Genomic DNA, 10,511 nt, shown 5'->3' with positions numbered 1-10,511 from the left:
TTATTACGTCTATTTTTTTTATAGAATGTTTTTGTTATTTTGTGGTCTGAGTTTCTGCTTTGCTTTGTTAACAGCATTTATTATTTTACTTCAATGTATATGTTTTCTAGGCATGATCTGAGATCTGTGCATGGGGTCTGGCTGATAAATAAAAAATAGATTTTTTATTTTTTTTGCAACATTAAAGGTAAATCCTATTTGTTCCAAATCTATTTGCTATTCTATAGTGGATTTGTGTAAATAGTTGGAATATCCATATAAAATCTGATAAAATTTTCTCTATACTAGAACGCAGAGAAGTATATAGCCATTTCCTAAAAAAAAAAAAGACTGAAGTGAAAAAGTTAATAGTTTTTGGTACTTGATATGGACATTTTAAATACCTTGTTATATCTCATCCACATTTCAGCATTTTGTGAATTACTTATTCTCAGGTTTTCTGAACAAATTTATTGTTATTTATCTTTCCGATATCCTGATCTTTTCTGCATCAATAGATGAACATTAGATATATATCTCATTATGATCAGCAAATGAATGTAATGGATTTATTTAGTCAAAAGAAACTTGAAGAGATTTATCTGACATTGTTCAGCCATTAACATCTCTGACCAGTTCGAAAGCCACTTTCTATTGTTTTAACCAATTCATGACATATTTTATTACATAAAGTTTAATTAAGAAAGCTCTATTGTAGAGCCAAAATGTAGCTGATTGTCAAAGATGGGTGAATAAACTACACATTTTTTTACTCAACTACTTAGTGGAGTGCCGCTTCTGTTTTTGGATTTGTAGGATAAAAGAATGGTAATGTTGATGCCTAACTATTGGTATTTCCCTCTCACTCTCTCATCATGCTGATATTTAAAGGGGTACTCCGGTGGTCAATGTGTTTTTCCGTTTTTGACTTACCCTATTTGCTTTGTTTCATTTCTATTCTTGTTGTTCAGGCAACTATATTTCCGGTCTTTGTTTTTTTTTTTTTATCCCCCACTTTATTTTCCTATCTTTGCTTCCATTTCCTGTTTCTTGCTGTGGTGAAGACTACAAATCCCAGCATGCCACATGCCTTGCTGGTTAGGGGCGGCTCCTTTTTTTTTTTGGCCCTTTACCCACCCTACTATTTTTCCGGGTCAGCCCCCTTATACACAGCACACTAATATAAATCAGCCCTGGTTGGGCTACACTGGCATACACACACAAAAGGGACTACAACTCCCAGCATGTGTCATTCAGGAGTCTTCAGTCTGTGGTATAACACCAGCATTCTGCCTCTGTAGTCTCCTGGGGGTTGTAGTTCATCACACCTCTGTAGGGCATACACCTGTGTTTCCCAACCAGGGTGCCTCCAGGTGTTGCAAAACTACTACTACCAGCATGCCCGGACAGCCAAAATCTGTCTGGGCATGCTGGGAGTTGTAGTTTTGATACAGCTGAAGACACCCTGGTTGGGAAATAATGCACTTTGTTTGTAATATACTGAATAGGCTAATCCAGTGTTTCCCAATCAGTGTGCCTCCAGCTGTTTCAAAACTACAACTCCCAGCATGCTCAAAGGCTGTCAGGGAATGCTGGGAGTTGTAGTTTTACAACAGCTGGAGGCACACTGGTTTGGAAACACTGGTGTAACATGATGTGTATGCTGAATAGGCTAGGACAGTGTTTCCCATCCAGTGTGCCTCCAGCTGTTGCAAAACTACAACTCCCAGCATGCCCAAAGTCTGTCCAGGCATGCTGGGAGTTGTAGTTTTGATACAGCTGGAGGCAGACTGGTTTGTAAACATTAGCATACACACACATAAGAGGGACTACAACTCCCAGCATGTGTCACAAATAGAAATCATCCCCAGTCCGAGATTTATTCCCCTGCAGTCTATACATCCCCAGCCCGTGCACCTTGTCATCCCTTCGCATACATCTTCTCTGTCTTCTTTCAGTGCAGACCTGTGTCCTCAGAAGACAAAACAGGGTGGAAGGGAGATGAGGAGCTGTGTAGGAGCTTCTTGCTCTCATGCACACCTGTGACCAACTGGAGGGGGAGATGAGGGGCGTGGCCTATTTCTCATGCAGTTTTGAAAGAACAGAGAAAAAAAAAACATCACATCTTGTCCACAGCCTAATCCTAACCTGTGGACAACAGTCAGAGATCCAACACAGAACTACAGAACTTCCTGGCCCACAAACAGGTAAGAAAAAAAGACACATGCTACACAAACATATAATACATGTCAATTGCAAAAAAACATGAACATTAAAAGAAGATGCAATATAGCCAAAAATCTTAACCACTGGAGTACCCTTTTAAATCTTGCAAGAGAAGACCTTCCTTTCTCCTGTTCATGATTAAAAAACCTTTCTTAACCCCTTAACGACGCAGGATGTATATTTACGTCCTGCGCCGGCTCCCGCGATATGAAGCGGGATCGCACCGCGATCCTGCATCATATCGCTTCGGTCCCGGCGCTCATCAACGGCCGGGACCCGCGGCTAATACCACACATCGCCGATCGCGGCGATGTGCGGTATTTACCCTTTAGAAGTGGCGGTCAAAGCTGACCGCCGCTTCCAAAGTGAAACTGAAAGTGACCCGGCTACTCAGTCGGGCTGTTCGGGACCGCGCGGTGAAATTGCGGCGTCCCGAACAGCTGATCGGACACCGGGAGGGCCCTTACCTGCCTCCTCGGTGTCCGATCGACGAATGACTGCTCCGTGCCTGAGATCCAGGCAGGAACAGTCAAGCGCCGATAATGCTGATCACAGGCGTGTTAATACACGCCAGTGATCAGCATAGGAGATCAGTGTGTGCAGTGTTATAGGTCCCTATGGGACCTATAACACTGCAAAAAAATGTAAAAAATAAGTGTTAATAAAGGTCATTTAACCCCTTCCCTAATAAAAGTTTGAATCACCCCCCTTTTCCCATAAAAAAAATAAAACAGTGTAAAAAAAATAAATAAATAAACATATGTGGTATCGCCGCGTGCGGAAATGTCCGAACTATAAAAATATATCATTAATTAAACCGCACGGTCAATGGCATATGCGCAAAAAAATTCCAAAGTCCAAAAAAGCGTATTTTGGTCACTTTTTATACCATTAAAAAAATGAATAAAAAGTGATCAAAAAGTCCGATCAAAACAAAAATCATACCGATAAAAAGTTCAGATCACGGCGCAAAAAATTAGTCCTCATACCGCCCTGTACGTGGAAAAATAAAAAAGTTATAGGGGTCAGAAGATTACATTTTTAAACGTATACATTTTCCTGTATGTAGTTATGATTTTTTCCAGAAGTGCGACAAAATCAAACCTATATAAGTAGGGTATCATTTTAACCGTATGGACCTACAGAATAATGATAAGGTGTAATTTTTACCGAAATATGCACTGCGTAGAAACGGAAGCCCCCAAAAGTTACAAAATGGCGTTTTTTTTTCGATTTTGTCGCACAATGATTTTTTTTCTGTTTCGCCGTGCATTTTTGGGTAAAATGACTAATGTCACTGCAAAGTAGAATTGGCGACGCAAAAAATAAGCCATAATATGGATTTTTAGGTGGAAAATTGAAAGGGTTATGATTTTTAAAAGGTAAGGAGGAAAAAACGAAAGTGCAAAAACGGAAAAACCCTGAGTCCTTAAGGGGTTAAATAACTCCAGGGTTTCTTCCCATATAATTCTCACTCAGGGCTGCCATCAGAAATTTTGGCGCCCCTTACACAGCTTGTAGTCTGCCCCCCCCTCCCCACACTGCTGCACATGCTGGATTTTATCTTAGTATTGGGCTTAGAAACATAAAATAATATTTCTGCAGTGACTAAATAATACCACCATACTGTAAGGAAATAAAAGCCACTATATACAGACCAGTATCACTAATAACACCAAAATACAAGGGACATATAATTCTGCCACACCAAGACCACTACCATTACCACTGACTAACACTGCTATATTGTTATTGAATAAAAACCACTATACAAAAGATTAATCCCCCTATATAGAGGTAGATTTGAGCTGTACACAGGTGCTGCAGACCATATAAGTCATTATAGTTACATACTCACAGGGTCCCGTCTTCTCTGATCTGAGTCGTTCACTTTTCTCTTTCTTCTCCATCTGTCCTGGGTCATCATGAAGATTTCTCCCGATCACAACTCGTCTTCACCAAATCTGCCAGACAAACATTTTAGGATTCTCACTACAGCAAAGTCCTCACCTCTATACAAACCACCTATATGTATTATACTGCCACATATAGTTTTCCCTTCTGTGCCCTGTAGAGTATTAGGCCCCAACATTGTCCTAATACATTATAATGCCCCCTCACATTGCCCCCATATTATATAATGACCCCTCACATATCCCCCATAAATAATAATGTCCCCGTACACATCCCCATAAATAATAATGCCCCCTCACATTGACCCCATATAATAATGCCTCCTTACATTACCCACATATATAATCATGCCCTCTCACAAGGCCCCCATATAAGTAATACCCCCTCATATTGCCCCCATTTATAGTAATGCCCCCTCACATGACCCCCCTTATATAGTAATGCCCCCTGACAGGACCCTCCATATATAGTAATGCCTCCTCACATTGCCCCATATATAGTAATGCCCCCTCACATGGCCCCCATACATAATAATGCCCCCTCATATGGCCCCCATACATAATAATGCCCCCTCACATGGCCCCCATACATAATATATGGGGGCCAGGTGAGGGAGCATTATTATGTATGGGGGCCATGTGAGGGGGCATTATTATGTATGGGAGCCATGTGAGGGGGCATTACTTATATGGGGGAAAAGTGAGGGGGGCATTACTTATATGGGGGCAAAGTGAGGGGGCATTACTTATAAGTAATGTCCCCTCACTTTGCCCCCATATAAGTAATGCCCCCGTCACTTTGCCCCCATATAAGTAATGCACCCTCACTTTGCCCCATATAAGTAATGCCCCCATATAAGTAATGCCCCCTCACATAATAATGCCCCTCACCTCTGCATCATTCCCCCGAAGCTCCTGGCTTCTTCCTGTTACAACAGCTGCCGCAGCCGAGCACACGCTCAACGCTGGGTGCGTCTTAAAGGCACACTCAGTGTTAAAAGCTGCGGTTGCTCGGAGATTCGGGACAGGTGTCCCGGATACACGGGCGCAGCCCCCCCCCCCCTTTACCTTCTGGCCCAGTCGCAGGGGGAACGATGGGGCCTGCAGGTGAAGGGTCCAGTTATGCACATGCAGGGACCAGCATCGGTCCCTGCATGTTGCAGCCCTAGGGCCCCTGGCTGTACCCCCCTCATGGCGGCCCTGCACTCACTATCACTATTCCAACTGCATCATCTGATTTATTCAATACAGCTGCATCCATGCATTTAATTACTGTAACTGGGTTATGTGATCACAAACCTTGACCACAGAAAATCACATTGTTTAATGGTCATAGTGTGTTTCCATTTATATACTTAAATAAGTTAATCATATCCCCCTTAAACGTCTCTCCTCATAACTAAACAAATGTAATTCCTTGAATCTTTCCTCATAGCTAAAATGTCCCATGCCCCTTATTAGTTTAGTTGTGTGTCTCTGCACCCTTTTTAGCTTTATAACATCCCTTTTATGAACCAGTGCCCAAAACTGAACAACATATTCCAGGTGAGGCCATACCAATGCTTTATGAAGGGGTAGTATTATGTCCCTATCCCACGAGTCTGTGTTTGTTTTGATACATGACAATATTCTTCTGGCTTTATAAGCAGCTACTTGACATTGCATGCTGTTCTGAATGATTTACAAGTACACCCAGATCCTTCTCTACCAGTGACTCTCCCAGTTTAACCCTCCCTAGGACATATCTTGCATGCAGTTTTTTGCACCCAAATGCATAACTTTACATTAAACCTCCTTTTCCAAGCGAATGCCCAGACATTCAGCCTGTCCAAGTCATCTTGTAACTTATGCACATCATCTATAGACTGTACCGTGCTACAAAGCTTGGTGTCATCTGTAAACATAGAAACAGAGTTATTAATCCCAACTTCTATATCATTAAAGGGGTTATCCATGAAACAACTTTTTTTTTACACATCAACTGACTCCAGAAAGTTAGATTTGTAAATTACTTCTATTAAAAACTCTTCATTCCTTTCAGTATTTATCAGCTGCTTGAGTTGAATTGTTCTTTTCTGTCTAAGTGCTCTCTGATGACACCTGTCTCAGGAACTGTCCAGAGTAGAAGCATATCCCCATAGAAAACCTCTTCTACTCTGTGCAGTTCCTGAGACAAGCAGAGATGTAAGCAGAGGGCACTGTTGCCAGACAGAAAAGAACAACTCATCTTTAGCAGCTGATAATTATTGGAAGGATTAAGATTTTTTTTATAGAAGTATTTTACAAATCTGTTTAACTTTTTGGAGCCAGTTGATATAAAAACAAGTTTGTTTTTTCCTGGAATAACCCTTTAATAAATAAATTAAACAAATGCAGGACCAGTGTTGACCCTTGGGGTACCCCACTAATAACCGGGGAACAGTCACAGTACAAATCATTGACCATCACTCAATGGGTACGGTCCTTAACCCCTCAGGGACCGGGCCATTTTTTATTTTTGCACTTTTGTTATTTCCTCCTCACCTTCTAAAAATCATTACACTTTAAATTTTGCACCTACAGATCCATATAAGGGCATTTAGTTTTGCACCATTAATATAATTTTGTAATGAAATAATTCATTTCACTACAAAATCTATGGGTAAGACAGAAAAAAATATTTGTGGGGCAAAATTGAAAAAAAAAACAGCACTTTGTATCTTTTGTGGGCTTTCAATTCTACATAGTGCACTTTTCTTAAAAATTACAACTTATCTTTATTCTGTAGGTTCATACAGTTACAAGGATACCTAATTTATATAGCTTTTATTTTATTTTACTACCTAAAAAAATTATAACTACATGCCCCAAAATTTGTATGTTGAAAATTGGCATCTTCTGACCCCTATAACTTTTTTTATTTTTTTTGTATTAAGGGATGTGTGAGGGATCATTTGTTGCACCATTATCTGAGGTTATTATCGGTACCATTTTTGTTTTGACATAATATTTTTATAGTTCGGACATTTGCGCACACGGTGATACAACATATGTTTATTTTTATTGTGTTTACATATTTTTTTATATGGAATTTGGGAAAACGGGGTGATTCAAACTTTTAATGTGGAAGGGGTTAATGTGTTTTTTTTTTAAACTTTTTTATTCAACTTTTTTTTTACACTTTTAGTCTGCCTAGGGGACTTTTAGGAGGAATCAGTAGATTCCTCATACAGATCAATGAGGTTCCATAGAACCACATTGATCTGTGTGCTCTGCAATTGATTGATAAAGCATTCAGCCAGGCTCTTGCAATCACAGAGCTGGGACAGCCGTAGGAGCAGAGTTAAGCCCTCTGGCTACCTTCACAGTGGATTCCCCCCCTCGATCGTAATGCAGAGGGGCGATCCACCTGACTCACCAGGGAGTGTTTAACCTCCTGAGCGGTTATCCCGAGCATGACTCGGGGTTAATTTTCCCTGCCAGGATCAGTAACCCCGAGTCATGCTCGGGGTAGAATTGCAGAGTTGCCGGCCGGGCTGCACGATATATCGCAAAAGCAATGCGATATAGCGATACGGCCCCCAGGAAAACATGCGATTATCTGCTTGGGTCGGCTCCCGTGGCGGGGGCTGGCCAGAGCAGGTAAAGAAAAAAAACTTAAAGTCAGTGTTTCCCTACCAGGGGGCTTCCAGCTGTTGAAAAACTACAACTCTCAGCATGCCGAACAGTCAAAGTAAAATAAAAAAACCTTTTGCTTACCTAATCCCGGTCCCTGCATATGCCGTTCCCCTCCGTGCGCTCTGGTCCCAACATACACAGCAAACCTAGTGTATGTTGCTGCAGGACAAGGTGAGAAGGGGGGATGAATGTGGCAGGGGGGAATGTGACAAAGGGGGGGATGTGACAGAGGGGGGAATGTGACAGAGGGGGGAATGTGACAGAGGGGGGGATGTGACAAGAGGGAAGAATGTGACATGGGGGGGATGTGACAGGGGGGAGGGGAATGTGACATGAAGGGGGGGAGAATGTGACAAGGGGGGATGTGACAAGGGGAGGAGAATGTGATAAGGGGGGGAATGTGACAAGGGAGGGGGAATGTGACGGGGGAGATGTGAAATGGGCGGGGGGAGATGTGAAATTCAATGCAAAAAATTGAACCGCTTTTGGTACAAATTTCCAGACAGAATCATACCGCCAGGGAGGTTAAAGGGGTACTCTGCCCCTGGCATATTATCCCCTATCCAAAGGATAGGGGATAAGATGTTAGATCACCGAGGTCCCGCTGCTGGGGACCCCGGGGATCGCTGCTGCGGCACCCCGCCATCATTACTGCACAGAGCGAGTTCACTCTGTGCGTAATGACGGGCGATACAGGGGCCGGAGCAGCATGACGTCATGGCTCCACCCCTCATGACATCACGGCCCGTCCCCTTAATGCAAGCCTATGGCAGGGGGCGTGACAGGGTGGAGCCGTGATGTAACGATGCTCCGGCCCCTGTATTGGCCGTCATTACGTGCAGAGCGATCTCGCTCTGCGCAGTAATGATAGTGGGGTGCTGCAGCAGCGATCCCTGGGGTCCCCAGCAGCGGGACCCCGGCGATCTGACATCTTATTCCCTATCCTTTGAATAGGGGATAAGATGTCTAGGGGCGGAGTACCCCTTTAAGAACACCTCCTCCCTGTCTATGTTGTGTAGTGCAGCTCTTAGCAGAGGGAAATTTTCCTTTTCAAAAGGATATGTTTTTGCATCCAAACATATCTTTGTTCTCTAAACTTTAAGCAAAAAATAACCATATTGGCCCAGATTTATCAAACTGTGTGAGAGAAAAAGTGGAGGGATTCTCCTACAGCAACCAATCACAGCTCAGCTAACGAGCTCTGGTAAAGTGAAAGCAGAGCTGTGATTGGTTGCTGTGGAAAAATCATTTATTTTATTCCCTCACACAGTTTAATAAATCTGAGCCATTGTGATCGCTATTAGCAAGGTGTCAGTTACATTCCTAACCAGCTCTGCATTGTTAGAAACGACCAAATTCAACAGAACATCACTTCTTGTTGGGTCCTCCACAAACTGGGCCATAAAATAATCCTGCAATAAATGTAAGTATTGTGTCCCCTTTGTAGTTTTAGCTGAACCCTGACCCCAATCAAAATCTGGATAGTTTAAATACCCCATTATTACCACTGTACCCGCCCCGGAAGCCCTCCCTATTTGTGTATGTAGCTGACCTTCTATCTCCTCAGTGGTATTGTTCTTCTTGTTTTATTATTTTAATAGACAGTCTGTTTAAAAAAATATAAAGATCATTGTATTGCTGCATAGCTATTATAAAGATTTACTGTGGGTCTTGGCAATTTTCTTTAAGGTTAAAATAATTTGAAATATTTTAATCTACATGAAAGGAAATAGCTAAGTAGCCATAAATATTTACACATGCAGTTGTGCTTAAATGTTTGTGAACCCTTAAGAATATTACATTTTTCTATATAAATGTGTCCTAAAACTACTTTAGATTTTCACACAAGTCCTAAAAGTAGATAACAAGTCAGAAATAGTCTGTAATAGTCAGTAAGGTTACAAAGGAAGGAACAAAATGTATCCTCTAAGCAAATAAATGCCTTTCTCATATTAGCTAATGTTTATTTTCTACGTTCATGAATCTACCATCAGTAAACAGTGAAAAACAATGGTGTGCATGGCAGGATTGCCAAGAGAAAGTCGCTCATCTTCAAAAAGAACATTGCTGCCCATCTGCAGTTTGTTAAAGATAACCTTGACAAGCTGAAAGGCTATTGGAACGATGTTTTGTGGACGAAAGAGACCAAAATGAAGATTTTGTTTACATAAGAAGCTGTTATTTGAAGAATGGAAAATGGTGAATTCCAGCATAAAAACCTCATATCATCTGTGAAACATGGTGGGGTAGTATCATGGTCTGGGACTGTTTTGCTGCAATTGGGTCAGGGAAAGAAAATGTGAAAATGGAACATAGTGGAATAATTCCTGGGGACATGGTTCAAGGGGCCTGTGGACCCCTGTGCCACATCAGGACCCTCAGTGCCCAGCATACAAGTACCTGATTCTATCTGGAATCAGGAATTGTCTGCAGGGGATCACTAGCACTGGGCCACTGCTGATGCAGGAAAGTGGAATGGCGAAACAGTGGCTATCAGCGCCCTGCTCAACCAGTCACTCAAATAGGCAGCAGGCATTTCAGGCTTGCAGTTTTGGAGCTCTGGCTGGCACGAGGATATGACAGGTAGGTTGTTATTAAAGCCTCTTGGGTACTGCTGAGGCCTACTCTTGACTGCTCCTGGGGCAATGTATGGGGTAATTAAACACTCTTGGGTAGTGTTTTTTTTTTTTTATTTACTGATCATTTTATCAGTAATAAAATAGAATTTTCCAGAAT

The sequence above is a fragment of the Hyla sarda genome, chromosome 2 (assembly GCF_029499605.1).
Source record: "Hyla sarda isolate aHylSar1 chromosome 2, aHylSar1.hap1, whole genome shotgun sequence".
Classification (NCBI taxonomy): Eukaryota; Metazoa; Chordata; class Amphibia; order Anura; family Hylidae; genus Hyla; species Hyla sarda.
The sequence above is the reverse complement of the archived record's forward strand: the minus strand, read 5'-3'. Positions refer to the sequence as shown.